Genomic DNA, 13,746 nt, shown 5'->3' with positions numbered 1-13,746 from the left:
ATGAGTCTTTTAATCTTACCTGAAATGATGAACAAATTGTTAATAATTAAAATATTATTCTTAAACATAAAAAAAACACATCAATTTTTTAAATCTTACATTTAGTATTATAAAAATAATTTTCAATGATTATAAATTTTATATGATTTTTAAAATATTTATGTGATTAATTTTTTTAAATGATATAAAATAATTAGCTTTATAATAGAATTTTCATATTATTTAGTTTTTAAATGAAAAAAAAAATGTAATTAAAAACTAATCATCAGATTGAATTACTATTTAATATCTTTAACGTGGGTTTCCTAAGCTCTTTTGAATTGGATTTTTGCACAAAGCAAATATATATTTCGAGTTTATTGGAGTAATGAATCGTCTAATTTTTAATCTATTACCTTTGCTATGCATAATGGGTTTCCCCCGTCGCGCCATGAGTGATTCTAACAGGAAAGTTGGTGACCGTGCGGGTTAAAAATGCAATGCGCCGATCTTTTATTCGTGCGAGTCGTGATTTAATAGTTGAGGACATGTTGATCTGATTATTCGCAACACGAGTCTCTTACAAAAAAACAAGGCCGCGTGGCACGTCAGGTAAATGTGATTAATGCTGCGCCAACACAATGGGTCGCAGTGGCCGAATTAAAAATACACAATGCCGGCGACAAATAGAAAATAATGGGAAACACACCCGCGCCCTCGCTAAACTCTCTGCTGGCGCGGTTTCTGCATCAAGTGCGTGGCACGCCAACGACACACAATGCACACCGGTGCATGCCAAATGTTTTAAATAAAACACGTGGCGTGACCTCGTCGGGCCAGAAATTCAAAAAGTGGCATTCGTATGTGTGCAGATTGTAATTTGTGACACGCACACCCTTTTTTTAATGAGCTGCGAGGCAGACAATTCAAAAACCAAATTCGTCTAAAACGTTTTTAACATAAAAAATAGTATTTTGAGTAAGAATTTTTTTTATGACATTAAGCGTTGCTTTTCCAGTGCTCCAGCTACAGAAAAAGCCAAACATTTTGTTAAAAAAAATTTGCATTGTAAAAGCTAGTTTAATTGTAATGGAAATTTAATTAAATAAAGTGTATTTTGTTCTGTTATTACATTTTCATTAAAATTTACGTTTTACTTAAAAAAACATATGATCTACGCCACATTGAGCGTTTTTAACTATAACTGGAGATAGTTGAACAATTCGGTGATTTGATCTTTTTTCCAGTATCCGTAGTTCCTTTTTTCAATGGAAATTTAAATTTTTATTTACTAAATAAATAAAATTCTAAATTAAACTTGTTTCATTAAATTTGAATAATGCTGCAAAATTCTCAAAGTAGATATAACAATTTCAATAGTATTTTTTAAATAGTTATATTTAATTAAAGCTGAATATATTATCAATAATGATTCATCACACTGATAATTAATTTCCTCCTTGTAAACTTTTGAGCGCGTAGCCTGCACGCGGAAGTACATGCAATGCATTTTATCAATTGTGATATTTTATATCTACGTAAACACAAACTAAAATATACAGCAGTTGAATAGTTTCTTTTTGGACGGTGATTTCAGAGGAATGGCTCCAAAATGGATTATTCTTTGCATCGTCAGCTTGACTTTGCTGGGAAAACCATCCAATGGCGAAGAATATATTTGGCGAAATTGGAGTAAACCACAAATTTATCTGATTTTAAAATTCTATTTCATTAATTTTTGACCAGTTGGCTGCACCGGTTACAGTTGTATTCAGTGCAGAGTCCCTAAGGATTTCCCAAAATGTTCCTACGGCTGGATAAATTATAATGAATACACGTGCACATGTCTTCACAACGAATTTCATTACAATATTGGATGCAAACAAGGAAAAATCTACGTACGATCGCCTGATGGAAAAACAAAATGCGGTGATAAATCAACAAATTTGATTGATAATTAAATTTTTTAATATATTTACGTTCCTACTTTAGAAAAAACTGATGATCCCTTGCTTCATCATCTTGGGTCGTCAGTATTGCCAAATAATTTTTCAAAATTAGACAGAAATGAAAGCACAACTCTCTCACATGGTTCCTTGCTAAACACACAACAAATAAATGGTGGCTTGGGGGATAAATCGGACGAAGAGACACCAAAATTGATTATAATTGCTAGCCATCTGGATAAATGGGACTACAAGCCAATCTTGACCATATTTGTTACAGTTCTAACTTGTATTGCATTTGGAGTGATAATATTTTCCTGTTATTTAGTTATTGATCAAAAAAGATCTCTAGCCGATCTATAATTGCTATGTAAAATAAAGGTTATGCATAATTTAATAAATTAGAATTAGAGTAGCCATAAATTTTTTTTCAATTTAAATTCTTTCCTTATTTTTCTATTTTATTTCATTGTGCGTGCATATATTTGTATTTCAAAATGAATACTAATATCATTGTATCATAAATAAATATTCTCCTCATTTTACAATTAGTAAATAAAATGTTGAAAATTTTAAAAATGTAGTCTTTTGATATATTCAAGTAAAAACAATTTTCTTATACAAAATCTTCATTAAAACCTTCGTTTTTATCTTAAAAATTTTTGATATGCTATATGAGCTTCACTTTTTGCACTAATTGGAAATATAGCTGAAAATTTTGGTGATCTGATCTTTTTACCTGTATCTGTAGCTCCTAATTTCTCAAACTGAATATAGAAATTTCAATAATATTTTGTAAAAATAGTTCAATCTAATTATAGCTGAAGCTGAATATTATCAATGATGATTCATCAGACTGTTAATTAATTTCCTCCTTGTAATTAAGCGCGTAGCCTGCACGCGGAAGTATAATTATGCAATACATTTTATCAATTGTGATAATTTAATATCTACGTCAACACAAACTTAATTACACAGCAGTTGAATAGTTTCTTTTTGGACGGTGATTTCAGAGGAATGACTCCAAAATGGATTATTCTTGGCATCGTCGGCTTGACTTTGCTGGGAAAACCATCCAGTGGGGAAGAATATTTTTGGCGAAAATATCGTAAACCATAAATAATTATCTGCTTTCCATTTTATCTTTTACCAATTTTTTAACAAGCTGGCTGCATCGGCTTTTCCAGTTGTTTTCAGTGCATAGTCCCTAAGGATTTCCCAAAATGTTCCTACGGCTGGATAAATTATAATGAATACACGTGCACATGTCTTCACAACGAATTTCATTACACAATTGGATGCAAACAAGGAAAAATCTACGTACGATCGCCTGATGGAAAAACAAAATGCGGTGATAAATCAACAAATTTGATTGATAATTAAATTTTTTAATATATTTACGTTCCTACTTTAGAAAAAACTGATGATCCCTTGCTTCATCATCTTGGGTCGTCAGTATTGCCAAATAATTTTTCAAAATTAGACAGAAATGAAAGCACAACTCTCTCACATGGTTCCTTCCTAAACACACAACAAACAAATGGTGGCCTAGAGAATAAATCGGACGAAGAGACACCAAAATTGATTATAATTCCTGGCCATCTGGATAAATGGGACTACAAGCCAATCTTGACCATATTTGTCTCAGTTCTAACTTGTATTGCATTTGGAGTGATAATATTTTCCTGTTATTTAGTTATTGATCAAAAAAGATCTCTAGCCGATCTATAATTGCCATGTAAAAAAGGTTTTGCATAATGTAATAAATTAGAATTAGAGTAGCCATAATTTTTTTTTTTAATATTTAATACTATCCTTATTTTTCTATTTTATTTTATTTTGCGTGCATATATTTGTATTTTAAAATGAATACTAATGTCATTGTATCATAAATAAATATTCCTCATTTTACAATTAGTAAATAAAATGTTGAAAATTTTAAGTATTTAGTTTTTTGATTTATTTTTATTCAAGTAAAAACAATTTTCTTATACAAAATCTTGATTAAAACCTTCGTTTTATCTTAAAAATTTTTGATATGATATATGAGCTTAACTTTTTGCACTAATTGGAAATATAGCTGAAAATTTTGGTGATCTGATCTTTCTTCCTGTATCCGTAGCTCCTAGTTTCTCAAACTGAACATAGAATTTCAATAATATTTTGTAAAAATAGTTCTATCAAATTAAAGCTGAAGCTGAATATTATCAATGATGATTCATCAGACTGTTTATTAATTTCCTTCTTGTAATTAAGCGCGTAGCCTGCACGCGGAAGTATAATTATGCAATACATTTTATCAATTGTGATAATTTACATCTACGTCAACACAAACTTAATTATACAGCAGTTGAATAGTTTCTTTTTGGACGGTGATTTCAGAGGAATGACTCCAAAATGGATTATTCTTTGCATCGTCAGCTTGACTTTTCTGGGAAAACCATCCAATGGGGATGAATATTTTTGGCGAATATATCGTAAACCATAAATAATTATCTGCTTTCAATTGTATCTTTTACCAATTTTTTAACAAGCTGGCTGCATCGGCTTTCCCGGTTGTATTCAGTGCAGAGTCCCTAAGGATTTCCCAAAATGTTCCTACGGCTGGATAAATTATAATGAATACATGTGCACATGTCTTCACAACGAATTTCTGTACACAGTTAGATGCAAACAAGGAATAATCTACATACAATCGCCTGATGGAAAAACAAAATGCGGTGATAAATTAACAAATTTCATTGATAATTAAATTTTTTAATATTTTTATGTTCCTACTTTAGAAAAAACTGATAATCCCTTACTTCATCATTTTGGGTCGTCAGTATTGCCAAATAATTTTTCAAAATTAGACAGAAATGAAAGCACAACTCTCTCATATGGTTCCTTGCTAAGCACACAACAAACAAACGGTGACCTGGAGGATAAATTGGATGAAGAGACATCAAAATTGATTATAATTGCTACAGTACCAACGAGCATTGTGTTGGGACTTATTATAGTTTCTACTTTAATAATTATTTATAAAAGAAGGGCCAATACCCAAGTTGTAATTATTGACGACATCAAAATTGAAACGTAGTAAACAAAATAAGCAAAAATGTAAGCGTTCATTCATCTAATACATAATTATGTTATAAAATTATTTAATGCTATATTATTGTGTGGTTTAATGAGAATCAATTCCTTATCGCCTTGTTGAATAAAAATTACTCATCATTTAATTGAAATTCCATTAGTTTGTAAATTCAAGACAAGTTTAGAATAAATAATTCACAACCATTATTTAAAAGAAATAAAATTTAAAAAATTTAAACAACATCTTATTAATTAAATTTTAATTACGTATTAAATGCAATGTAAAAGTTTTTAGCTTACAGCTCTATAGATAACTTTTTAAGTTTTTTCATAATTTAATTTCCGGACGTTAGTTCTAAAACAGAGGAAAGTGTTTATTTGATAATTTTCAATTCATTCTCTGCCGAAATAACGGTGTTGGGGGGTCCACGAAAGGAAACGCATAGCTCTCGGTCTCCGACGTCGTTTCACCTGCTCCTTACTTATTGATGCAAATGCCGTGAATAATTTAGTCACCACCTATGTGCGCGGCCCACGCAACAACCCCGTTTCCCTCGCTGCAGCGGCTGATAAAAAATAGTGCGAGTTTTTCAAAGTCTTAGCGGGGGTGGAAGCCGAAACTATGCACACACATCCGAGGGTGGAATGGAATGGAAGTGAGTCAGCTTTCAACCTTGCAGGATATAAGGGAAGGGATGATCTATCCGAAAAGCTTTTATTACGTTTAACCGACGATTTCATTCTCTGATGAAGATTAATGGCGCGGCTCAAGATCAAAAGGCTCCGTTCGTTCGACAGCCACTCTTTTCCATTTGCCAGTCAAAATAATATTTTCAAACTTGCAAATTATGATTTACAAGCGGCATTACTCGTGCCGCGGCAATATTTGTCGCGCGGCCGGTTAAATTACGACCGATGGTGTTTTTATTTGGGCACTATATTGGCATATCGAACACGTACGCGTGTGTCCGCCCGTTGAGGTGAACGACGCGGCGCGGGTGCTGTGTTTTTATAGCTTTTGATGTGTCTGTTATTTCTAAACCGGCTGCTGCGGGCACTTTTGACAGGCAAAACAACATCGTCCATATTCTGTATATAAAACCCAGAGAGCCATCCAGCGTAATAAATATTCCATTTGTTTCCAACGTTCGCCCTTTTTTCTTTGATCGTTTATTTTGGGGCCAAAATATTTTGTCATGCATATAAGGAAAAAAGCTAACATTTAAGCTATAAAAAAGAGGAAAACCGACTAAAGCAACTTTGATAAAATTTTATTTTTATCAACACTTATCAATTATTAACAGGATGAACTAATTAATTCAATGCGACGTTTTGACTTTTGATTAAATAAACAAGGAAATTTTCGGAGGTCTCAATGGGATTTCCAATACGTTTTAATTTGTTGGAAATTCTTAGAAATTTTCGTAATAAGCTCACAAAGTTCTCCACGTGGGCTTTAATCTATAATGCATGTTCTCTTCTGCTCCCTGAAAACTTGAAGTTAAGAACTCGGACTCCAACAACATTTTAAGCCATTAACAAACTTCAAAAATACATTTAAATTTATTAATATGCTTAAAATATAATGAATATTTGATATTGCCAAAGTTTTCTGATCTCATTTTAATAATTAATTATTTTGCTCTAAATCCAAATTTGTTGAACTAGATTTAAAAATGGAAGTTTTTTATTGTTGATTTAATATTATTTTTCCCTTGGTTTTGTCCAATTTTTTTTCTATTACTCTTTATCAAAATTTAAAACAATCCTTTACTTTGTCCATAATCAGAATCACTTGAATGGAATTTTAATAAAAACTCTTTCACCTCCTACATTTTTAGTTCTCTTTTTTTAATGCTAGTTGTTTGTTTAAAATCTCAATTTATTCGGATTTGGGGAAGGCGAGTGCTTCGGTCCGATACGCGCGCAGCTGACAGATCAGCCCGGCCCGAGGTTACAAATGATAGCGGCTTATCCTGCTCCCTGCTTTCAATTTTTCAAGAAGTGCATTCAATTGTCCCCTCGACTCGCACCCGATTCAATTTCATCATTGTCCTGTCGTTGCGATGGCAGATGAGAGAAACGCACTCAACCAACTAATCTCCCGGCTCCTTCGCGCAATATCATCATTTACTTAAAGTGTTTGCGTGCACTTGAAAGATATTCAACGCACACGGCTCTCCTTTATTCATTTGGTGCCAAATGATCTGAGCCTCTTGTGCATAATTTAGCGAGTTTCGAAACTGATCTTCCCCGGGAATTTCCGATGAATTCCATCGCCGCGCGCGCCTTTGATCCTCAGGTTTCTCGAGATGAGCGCAGAGGACCAGACACTTGGATTCAAAATCCCCCATTTACTTCACAAAATAGTTTTTTAACTTATTTGGTCCTTCCATCAAACTATTTAAATATTTTTACGATTTGAATATTATTTAAATTTTCTCTACACAAATTGCTAATAACAGTTTTAAAAGTTAACAATTGAAAAAAAAAACAGATTAATAAAAATCTTGTAACATTTAAATGTAACTCAAGACTTCAAATTTTAATAACAGATCGTGTACAAAGATTGGAAAAGATAATAATTTGAATCTACCACAATCTATCTTTTTAAATAACTCGGAAAACGAAAATTAATGAGAAATCAACCAAATTCTGTTATTTTCAATTTTCCTACTTCCGTGATGATTGAAATTTGAAACAGATAAATTATATTTAATACCAATACACTTTAAAAATTTTAATTATTAACTTATATCGGAATTAATTTTTATTCCTACATTATCAGGATAGAAATAAACTATTGGAGATTTTGGGCATTGAAAATCGTTCCCAGGATTTGATGTCGATGAAATCCGTGCCGCGTGCCTGCGAACAAAGGCGGGCGGACAGGCGAGGATTCATTTATTTGACAGTGCAGAAATCGTGATCCGCCGCCGCCGCCGCCGCTTTTCTCTGTGTTGTCGAGCGGCTCATTTGTTTAGACGCCGGTGGATTCTGAAGGGAATTCCTGGCCGCCAGCAAGCAGAGGAGGAAAGGAAGACATGGCCTGCGGAATTTAATCTCGTGCGGTGCTTTCGCTCTCATCTTGGGCAATATCTGCCATGTATGATGTTTTAGTGGGCGCACAATGGCCAAAACGCTTTTTGGTGCTCCTCCGACCGGCAAAGTTCGCCGGCCACCGAATCCTCATTTCGAATGAATTCATTAAATGTCACGGTCTGGATCCAGATTGGAGGAAAGTTCCTGAAATTCTGATTTTCAAGGATAGATTTAATAATTATTATTTAGTATTTCAAAATATGAATTATTTGAAAATATTGAGATCCTCGTTGCCAAGAAAAATTGAAAAATAAAAGTACAATTGACCTCAAAAGCGATGTGCTGAGTACTTTTTTTGGTTTTGTTGTTTCCAAAGAACAACAATAAGAGTGAGGGCAATTTAAAAAAAATAAAATCAAAATTAATTTGGAAGGATTTAATTTATTTAAAAAAAATTTAGAAATTACTTGAAAAATTAAAAGAAGAATTCCGACAGCATGTAAATGAAAAAATAAAGTTTGATAATGTTTACAGAAAAATAAAAAAGAAGGGTCTAATTTGCTAATTTTAACAAAAATATTAAATTAAGAATTTTAAAGTGTGTATATTATTAAATTAGAAATTGAAAATTCCCTAAGCTGGATTTTCAGAATGAACTTTTGAGCGAAACAAAGAAAACTAAGAAAAGAAATTTTTCATGACGACACCAAAGACATCGCGCGTGTTTGGTGTTTGCACGTTTCGGCAAACCTCCATTACGCACATCTCCAAGCATAACATTTTGCCCGCAGGAGTGCTCTTCAACCCTTTCTCGCCAAGGAACCACCCACTCGTCTCCGCACAGCCGCCCCCGAAAAACAACAGCCGGCGGCGGCGACGCAAGTGAACGCGCGCTCGCGTCCCCTGAAATTATGCACGCATCGAGCCGCCGGCTATTTTTATCTGACCGAGACGATTTTCCGCCTCTCGCCGAAACATAAAAACACGGTCCATTAGTCTAGTTTCCCTCTGCACCCTGCGGGCATATCACACCCTCCGACGGACAATCAATTTACAACCGCCGAATGCAAATTAAAACACAACTGGTTGGAAATGCCCCTGCGCCGTCTGCGAGTGCGAACAATTGACCTGGGGCGGTCACAACTCATACGGTACGGATGCGATACTGTATGTATGTGTCTTTTGTCACCAGTCAGTGGCACGCCTGGAAAAGAGAATTTGAGATTAAAGAAATAAAAATTAACTGAAAAATTTCATTTTAATTAATATTTTATTGGGAATTTAAAACCAATAAAAACGGAAAATAATAAAATTAGTAACTTTTGACTAATCGCAATCGCCTTTACGTGTCTTGAAACGTAATTCCACGTAAAGGCAAAAGTTTCTAATTTAAATAATATTTTATTGATGCATTACCGGCTGAAAACACTCCTTTCTTTCAATAAATGGCAATAGTGTGGATTAAAATATTCATCAAAAGAGTCTTATTTAAACAATTTAATCTGACATACCCATGGAAAATGGAGAGGAAATGAAATTAATTTTTTCCAAATCAATAGAAAAACAGTGATTTTACAGACAGTTACAAAAAGTAAATTTTAAAAATAAGTTAATAATGACACGTTTGTATTGTTTTATTATAAATATTTACTTATTAATATTTTTAATTTACCCTTTTATTTTATTTAAAATTTTAAAAGAAATTAAATTAATTTTATGCTGTATAAATATTGTGTATTTACGTAATTTACTTTTGGTTACGTGAAACTTCAAAATGTATTAATATTACTCTGCCGACATAAAAGGTGAAGTCATAAACAATTTTCTTGTAATTAAAGTGCTTTATCTACTTTATTGGTATTCGATTCAGTAACATGGTCTAATGGTTATCAAATCTGGCTCTTTTGCAGAAGTAATTAACGAAACTAATACATAAATGATACCAACCAAATAAATTTACACAACCAATATTAATTAAGATGTATTGAGAGAAAATACGCCACCTAGTCGGAACAATGTCGAATAAAGGGGTTCTGCGTTGTATCATCACAGAAGTATAATCTCTGTGCCACAATATAACACCACCGGCGGGCGGGCGGGCGGACAGTGTGGGGTGTGCAAGCAGCGCACGCTGTCCCTCTTCTCGCCGCTGCGAAGAATGGCATCATAAATTCATAAAACACCCTCTACGCAATTTCAAAGGGATCTCTCTAATTCCGCATTATTCAAATGCTGATTGCAGTTTGTCTCGCTGCTTTAGCCGGAGGGAGCTGCAAATAATTACGCGTGTGTTTTCTTATTTAATAAAATTCCATTTGTGCCGCAGCGCAGCAGCAGCCGCTCTACTTGGAACACAATGGATTATTATCACGCCGTCTCGACCGATCCTTTTATCATTGAAATTCAGCCTCCTCCTTACAATAAGGAGATTGCAGTGGAATTTTTAATCTAATCACAGGCTCTTTCTAATCAGAACCTCCTTTAATTAACTGGCCTTTCTGCTAAATTATTTTATAAAAAACGCGTTTTTCCAGATTTCAGACTCTTATATTGAAATTTTCAAAAATAAATTATTATGTTTAATAGAAAAAGTTCTATATTTTTTGAAACGTATTAAAAAAATTGGGAGCTGCAAATTTTTTACAAAATTTCCGTGCCGGTAGTTGTTAAGAGGGTTCTGGCGCTAATGCAATAAGGAGTGTTCCAGCCAGGCTCTAAAACCCAAGTACACTCTACTTTGTTAGTTCTTTCAATATTGGCGCCCGGCACGATTACACCGTGCATTTTGTGAAATTGCCGGAGACAAGTAATGTGCGCCTCGTTATGCATATTATTGGATAAGCAAGCGACATTAACATTGCTCCAGAGAGAGGCTCGTTGCGAACGAGAGAAAAGTTTGCGATTAGTGTCAATTATGCAAAAAGCCATGGACTGAAAACGGTCGCTCTAATGACAGACACTGTGCATGCAACGCACGCTGCAATGGTCGTTTTTAATCAGCGTTTTACGCTAATAAATGCCTCGGTTGTAATTGTTTTGCAAGAAGTGCCTTTCCCGCTAATACGCGTAATTCTATTATCATTGATTGAAGGCGCAACCGCTATTATAATGCAAATCAAATTTCTTCCGGGAAAATCATTTTTCCATTTATTTAGGTTTTCTGGGTTTTCATTTAATTCCTCACATAAACGTATCTTGTATTTTGCATTATAGTCGTTCATTTTAAAATATTTGTACAACTTCTTCACTTACAATTAGACGTATTAATTCTTCACATAGACGTACATTTTATATCAAAATTGGTCCATCTGTTTGCTTTTGTCGAGCTTTTGAAAATTTATGGGCCGCCCCGGTAATACAGAAAAGCCTTTTGACACGTCAATAGCTTTTGAATTACAACCCATTGTAAGGCCTCAAAGTTTGATTCGATGGAAACGACGGCTCAAACCGTATAAATTACATTATATGTGCGGTCGAGGGGAGTTACTGACTTTTATGCAACTTGCTCGACGCATTTGTCAAGAAGTTGCATAACGTGATTTGATATAATAAAAATAATTAATATTTGTAAACGAAAAATGCTGTCAATGTCTAAAGATATGAAAATTCTTCAAGTGGATAATAATTGTGTTACATAAAAACAAATATTGACTATGATGGATAAAGCTAAATGAAATTTATTCCTCTTAATTGAAACGTTAAAAAAATGCAATGATTTTATGTTATTTATCAAATTTAATTTCATACTTTAATTTAAACTTCTACGCTCATTACATTTTTATTCTTAAACCAATACCATTGGACTACTTAAAATAAAAAATTTAATTTAATTTATAATAATTAATTAAAATTATATCAAATTCATCAATTAGTAATAAACAGAATATGCTCTGTTTTATTTTAATAAATTAAACTTTTTATTTTGCCAATAGTCATTCTAGTTTAAATTTGTGTTTTTTTTAATGCTTCATTCTGTTGTTGAGGAGCCACGGTAATTTTAATTTTCATTATATTTTGAATTTTCAGAACTCCGAAAGATTTGTTGAAATAGAAGAAACCAAATCGAATTTTTAGCAAGACTCTTTGAAGCTCTTGAGTTATTTTAAATCGACTTGTTCACCCCCTCCCTTGAAATTGATGTGCATTTGGCGTAAACACGACTCGGTTGCGTCGCATCTCGAGCTGCTTATTTTGTCTGGCAACAAAGCAACACGGCGCGCTCCATCTCCAGTCTGACGAGTTTTGAATAGGTTCTCGTGTTTGCGGGCGAGGGATTTGGATTTTCAATCTAGCAGAAGGAAGATTTGCGGCGCAAAAGATACTAATAGTCGCAGCGAAAGGAAGCAGCGAGCAGAAAAGGTATGTGCGCTGTTTTCTCTGCGGCGTTATGACTTTCTTTATTCTTCTTCTCGGGCAGACGCACGCATTCTGGTGGAAAGGGTGCTTTCGCTTTGAGAGTTACCAAAGCAGAATAGTAAAAAACTTAATCCGGAAATGATAGAGTGCGCGTGTCTCCTCGTGGTGTTTCGAGCCGTGTTTCATGGTTAGCTCGGCGCAAATCCGCCGGCCGAGGGTGCCAACTCCATCTCTCATCTCGACACATTTCCCAGATACACGCTCGAATTGCTCCTCTTGCAGTTGCATTTTGATCTCGGCCGGCGTTGCATCGGGACAGGGAGGGTCCGAATGGAAAAATAAATTTCAATTCGAATCAGATTTGCCGAGGCGTAAATTTTCCTTTCCACAAATACACGAAAAACGTATCAATGTCTAAACAAGGAAAAATTGGGAATCTGCAATTTTCTTCTGATGGAAGGAATCGAGGAAATCATCTTTATATTTGTTCATTCCATTTAAATTGCTTTTTTGATCATAGAAAAGTTACAAAGGATTAAAGATTGTTTCATTTTATTGGTTGAAAAAGGCAACTTAATTCAAATACAATTAATATTGCCATAAATACCATCACTCAATTGAAAATTTTCCAATGAAGAAGTAAAAAACAACATTGAAATTTCTAAAAAATATATTCTTCATAAAAACCCATTGAAACAGTCCAAGAATTGAAATATTATTTAAAACTCGGAAGAAAAAACTTTTTATCAGATATTTTGAATGAAATTATATAAATTTGTAAAGAAAGATCACCGTTATGAATTCTGGAGCCAATTAAAAAAAAACATCATTTTAATTATATTTTACTCTTATCACAACGTTTCCTTAGCAGCAAAGTGACGTGCGTGTCCGACTGGAGATCGCATTGAATTGCAAAGCCAGATTGTGCCTGCGAGAATGACAAGAGTGTGCGTGACCCGGACGCACTCGAAGCAAGCCAAGTTGGATGAGAAATGCGACACTTTCGAGTATCATGCTCCCCGAGCTGTTGTTTTGCTTGCAAACAATCGCAGATGAATGCGGCGACGACCAGTTTGATTCGCAGTCCAAGTGCCGTATTATTATTCGCCGGCCCTCCTTGTCATGTTGTATCACTTGGGGCGCTGTTGTGTGCTCTTTACATTTTGCTTCCGCAAGTCGCTGTCAAGAGGAATGTCCTACAAAGCCATAGTTTTATGTTCTTAAATTGAAGCTCAACATTATAAATGTCATCATTTTCGGGTACCATCATAATGTCCTAAAGAAAATGTCCTAAATTGAGGTTAAAGACAATGTCCTAACAGAGAATGTCCTAAAAGCTATGGTC

At 34.1% G+C, this 13,746-nt stretch overlaps 1 protein-coding gene and 2 long non-coding RNA genes across 3 annotated transcripts in view; all 3 read left to right on the top strand.

Annotated features, from left to right (window-relative positions):
- The window catches only part of LOC132201636 (uncharacterized), a 71,476-nt gene that overhangs the window by 25,347 nt on the left and 32,383 nt on the right, over positions 1 to 13,746 (top strand). The gene's annotated exons all lie outside the window — the stretch shown is intronic.
- On the top strand, positions 2,914 to 3,822 carry LOC132200873 (uncharacterized). The gene is made up of 3 exons (XR_009442212.1): positions 2,914 to 3,033; positions 3,091 to 3,276; positions 3,340 to 3,822. It is a non-coding gene; the product is annotated as an uncharacterized LOC132200873 (long non-coding RNA).
- LOC132201058 (uncharacterized) lies at positions 4,283 to 5,155 on the top strand. Its single transcript, XR_009442232.1, has 3 exons — positions 4,283 to 4,402; positions 4,460 to 4,645; positions 4,709 to 5,155. It is a non-coding gene; the product is annotated as an uncharacterized LOC132201058 (long non-coding RNA).

This window comes from Neocloeon triangulifer, unplaced genomic scaffold, assembly GCF_031216515.1.
Source record: "Neocloeon triangulifer isolate White Clay Creek 2 clone unplaced genomic scaffold, ASM3121651v1 ptg000014l, whole genome shotgun sequence".
Classification (NCBI taxonomy): Eukaryota; Metazoa; Arthropoda; class Insecta; order Ephemeroptera; family Baetidae; genus Neocloeon; species Neocloeon triangulifer.
The sequence above is the reverse complement of the archived record's forward strand: the minus strand, read 5'-3'. Positions and strand labels throughout refer to the sequence as shown.